Below are 5,549 nucleotides of genomic sequence, written 5' to 3' on the forward strand. Positions count from 1 at the left end.
CTTTCCATAACTGGATACGTTTCTAATACGATGCCCCTGGTAGAATTTGAACCGGCCCGGATCGAAACCGTGTGATTTTGGATCTAAAGTCATTACCCCTCTCTCATCATAAGACCTTTGTAAATTAAACAAAGGGAATATCCGTCGGTCAAGATGGATTGGCCTTTAACAATTACTAGGCCTTGTCGAATGGTTGATCTAGTCAAAAATCTCAGCAGAAAAGTATATGTGAAAGATTTGAGCTTCGCTATTCCCAGTGAGTTTTCGAGTCTAATGCATTAAACAATGCGTCATAACATTTTCTTATTTTTGGTGTAAAAGCGGATTATATTGGCAAAAGATTATTAAATGAAATGCAGCAATCAAAGAAGGTCCTCTATACCCAGTATAACAAGTGTTTTTACAATCTTCATAGAGGATGGTCAAATTTAAAGGATTAAGCCATAACTACCCATTTCTTCTTTGAGATAATCAAATGAGGACAGAATGATTCCATTGAAATGTTCCGCTGTGAGCAGGATTCGAACCTGCGCGGGGAAACCCCATTGGATTTCGAGTCCAACGCCTTAACCTCTCGGCCATCACAGCACCATTGGTTAAAAAATAATGGGAATTTTTGGAAAACCATCCCAGATTACAAGCGTTGAATATAGAAGTTCCTAAACCACAATTAAACATCAGTTCTAACATCTTCATAGAGGTATATCAAATTGAAAGCAGAAATTCCTTATCATCCTTTCTTTCTTTGACCAAATTAAAAGAGTACATTTTGATTGATTTAGAGTTGACAGGTGTGAGTAAGATTTGAACATTTTCGTCAATGCCACCATTGGATTTCGAGTACATCATCTATCCCACTTAGCTCCTCACGTCAAGATACTGAAAACTCACGTGGAATATTAACATACAACGCTGTGAGCAGGATTTGAACCTGCGCGGGTAATACCCATTGGATTTCAAATCCAACGCCTTAACCACTCGGCCATCACAGCTCATGTGACAACTTCCCAAATGGCAATTTTTCCAAACAGAGTCCCAAGGGACCTGGGATAGATTAAAGTGGCCCTTGTTACACAGTGAAACATCTGTTTCCAGCACTTCATGTTTTTTGGTCAAATTTACAAGACGTAAGCAAATATGATACATACTTTCCATAACTGGATACGTTTCTAATACGATGCCCCTGGTAGAATTTGAACCGGCCCGGATCGAAACCGTGTGATTTTGGATCTAAAGTCATTACCCCTCTCTCATCATAAGACCTTTGTAAATTAAACAAAGGGAATATCCGTCGGTCAAGATGGATTGGCCTTTAACAATTACTAGGCCTTGTCGAATGGTTGATCTAGTCAAAAATCTCAGCAGAAAAGTATATGTGAAAGATTTGAGCTTCGCTATTCCCAGTGAGTTTTCGAGTCTAATGCATTAAACAATGCGTCATAACATTTTCTTATTTTTGGTGTAAAAGCGGATTATATTGGCAAAAGATTATTAAATGAAATGCAGCAATCAAAGAAGGTCCTCTATACCCAGTATAACAAGTGTTTTTACAATCTTCATAGAGGATGGTCAAATTTAAAGGATTAAGCCATAACTACCCATTTCTTCTTTGAGATAATCAAATGAGGACAGAATGATTCCATTGAAATGTTCCGCTGTGAGCAGGATTCGAACCTGCGCGGGGAAACCCCATTGGATTTCGAGTCCAACGCCTTAACCTCTCGGCCATCACAGCACCATTGGTTACAAAACAATGGGAATTTTTGGAAAACCATTCCAGATTACAAGCGTTGAATATAGAAGTTCCTAAACCACAATTAAACATCAGTTCTAACATCTTCATAGAGGTATATCAAATTGAAAGCAGAAATTCCTTATCATCCTTTCTTTGACCAAATTTTGATTGATTTAGAGTTGACAGGTGTGAGTAAGATTTGAACATTTTCATCGATACCACGATTGCATTTTGAGTACGTCTTCTAACCCACTTAGCTCCTCATGTCAAGATACTGAAAACTCACGTGGAATATTAACATACAACGCTGTGAGCAGGATTTGAACCTGCGCGGGTAATACCCATTGGATTTCAAATCCAACGCCTTAACCACTCCGCCATCACAGCTCATGTGACAACTTCCCAAATGGCAATTTTTCCAAACAGAGTCCCAAGGGACCTGGGATAGATTAAAGTGGCCCTTGTTACACAGTGAAACATCTGTTTCCAGCACTTCATGTTTTTTGGTCAAATTTACAAGACGTAAGCAAATATGATACATACTTTCCATAACTGGATACGTTTCTAATACGATGCCCCTGGTAGAATTTGAACCGGCCCGGATCGAAACCGTGTGATTTTGGATCTAAAGTCATTACCCCTCTCTCATCATAAGACCTTTGTAAATTAAACAAAGGGAATATCCGTCGGTCAAGATGGATTGGCCTTTAACAATTACTAGGCCTTGTCGAATGGTTGATCTAGTCAAAAATCTCAGCAGAAAATTATATGTGAAAGATTTGAGCTTCGCTATTCCCAGTGAGTTTTCGAGTCTAATGCATTAAACAATGCGTCATAACATTTTCTTATTTTTGGTGTAAAAGCGGAATATATTGGCAAAAGATTATTAAATGAAATGCAGCAATCAAAGAAGGTCCTCTATACCCAGTATAACAAGTGTTTTTACAATCTTCATAGAGGATGGTCAAAATTAAAAGAATTAAGCCATAACTACCAATTTCTTCTTTGAGATAATCAAATGAGGACAGAATGATTCCATTGAAATGTTCCGCTGTGAGCAGGATTCGAACCTTCGCGGGGAAACCCCATTGGATTTCGAGTCCAACGCCTTAACCTCTCGGCCATCACAGCACCATTGGTTAAAAAACAATGGGAATTTTTGGAAAACCATCCCAGATTACAAGCGTTGAATATAGAAGTTCCTAAACCACAATTAAACATCAGTTCTAACATCTTCATAGAGGTATATCAAATTGAAAGCAGAAATTCCTTATCATCCTTTCTTTCTTTGACCAAATTAAAAGAGTACATTTTGATTGATTTAGAGTTGACAGGTGTGAGTAAGATTTGAACATTTTCGTCAATGCCACCATTGTATTTCGAGTACATCATCTATCCCACTTAGCTCCTCACGTCAAGATACTGAAAACTCACGTGGAATATTAACATACAACGCTGTGAGCAGGATTTGAACCTGCGCGGGTAATACCCATTGGATTTCAAATCCAACGCCTTAACCACTCGGCCATCACAGCTCATGTGACAACTTCCCAAATGGCAATTTTTCCAAACAGAGTCCCAAGGGACCTGGGATAGATTAAAGTGGCCCTTGTTACACAGTGAAACATCTGTTTCCAGCACTTCATGTTTTTTGGTCAAATTTACAAGACGTAAGCAAATATGATACATACTTTCCATAACTGGATACGTTTCTAATACGATGCCCCTGGTAGAATTTGAACCGGCCCGGATCGAAACCGTGTGATTTTGGATCTAAAGTCATTACCCCTCTCTCATCATAAGACCTTTGTAAATTAAACAAAGGGAATATCCGTCGGTCAAGATGGATTGGCCTTTAACAATTACTAGGCCTTGTCGAATGGTTGATCTAGTCAAAAATCTCAGCAGAAAAGTATATGTGAAAGATTTGAGCTTCGCTATTCCCAGTGAGTTTTCGAGTCTAATGCATTAAACAATGCGTCATAACATTTTCTTATTTTTGGTGTAAAAGCGGATTATATTGGCAAAAGATTATTAAATGAAATGCAGCAATCAAAGAAGGTCCTCTATACCCAGTATAACAAGTGTTTTTACAATCTTCATAGAGGATGGTCAAATTTAAAGGATTAAGCCATAACTACCCATTTCTTCTTTGAGATAATCAAATGAGGCCAGAATGATTCCATTGAAATGTTCCGCTGTGAGCAGGATTCGAACCTGCGCGGGGAAACCCCATTGGATTTCGAGTCCAACGCCTTAACCTCTCGGCCATCACAGCACCATTGGTTAAAAAACAATGGGAATTTTTGGAAAACCATCCCAGATTACAAGCGTTGAATATAGAAGTTCCTAAACCACAATTAAACATCAGTTCTAACATCTTCATAGAGGTATATCAAATTGAAAGCAGAAATTCCTTATCATCCTTTCTTTGACCAAATTTTGATTGATTTAGAGTTGACAGGTGTGAGTAAGATTTGAACATTTTCATCGATACCACGATTGCATTTTGAGTACGTCTTCTAACCCACTTAGCTCCTCATGTCAAGATACTGAAAACTCACGTGGAATATTAACATACAACGCTGTGAGCAGGATTTGAACCTGCGCGGGTAGTACCCATTGGATTTCAAATCCAACGCCTTAACCACTTGGCCATCACAGCTCATTTGACAATTTCCCAAATGGCAATTTTTCCAAACATAGTCCCAAGGGACCTGGGATAGATTAAAGTGGCCCTTGTTACACAGTGAAACATCTGTTTCCAGCACTTCATGTTTTTTGGTCAAATTTACAAGACGTAAGCAAATATGATACATACTTTCCATAACTGGATACGTTTCTAATACGATGCCCCTGGTAGAATTTGAACCGGCCCGGATCAAAACCGTGTGATTTTGGATCTAAAGTCATTACCCCTCTCTCATCATAAGACCTTTGTAAATTAAACAAAGGGAATATCTGTCGGTCAAGATGGATTGGCCTTTAACAATTACTAGGGCTTGTCGAATGGTTGATCTAGTCAAAAATCTCATCAGAAAAGTATATGTGAAAGATTTGAGCTTTCGCTATTCCCAGTGAGTTTTCGAGTCTAATGCATTAAACAATGCATCATAACATTTTCTTATTTTTGGTGTAAAAGCGGATTATATTTGCAAAAGATTATTAAATGAAATGCAGCAATCAAAGAAGGTCCTCAATACCCAGTATAACAAGTGTTTTTACAATCTTCATAGAGGATGGTCAAAATTAAAGGAATTAAGCCATAACTACCAATTTCTTCTTTGAGATAATCAAATGAGGACAGAATGATTCCATTGAAATGTTCCGCTGTGAGCAGGATTCGAACCTGCGCGGGGAAACCCCATTGGATTTCGAGTCCAACGCCTTAACCTCTCGGCCATCACAGCACCATTGGTTAAAAAACAATGGGAATTTTTGGAAAACCATCCCAGATTACAAGCGTTGAATATAGAAGTTCCTAAACCACAATTAAACATCAGTTCTAACATCTTCATAGAGGTATATCAAATTGAAAGCAGAAATTCCTTATTATCCTTTCTTTGACCAAATTTTGATTGATTTAGAGTTGACAGGTGTGAGTAAGATTTGAACATTTTCATCGATACCACGATTGCATTTTGAGTACGTCTTCTAACCCACTTAGCTCCTCATGTCAAGATACTGAAAACTCACGTGGAATATTAACATACAACGCTGTGAGCAGGATTTGAACCTGCTCGGGGAGTACCCATTGGATTTCAAATCCAACGCCTTAACCACTCGGCCATCACAGCTCATTTGACAATTTCCC

The sequence above is a fragment of the Pollachius pollachius genome, assembly GCF_949987615.1.
Source record: "Pollachius pollachius genome assembly, chromosome: 8".
NCBI classification, from domain to species: Eukaryota; Metazoa; Chordata; class Actinopteri; order Gadiformes; family Gadidae; genus Pollachius; species Pollachius pollachius.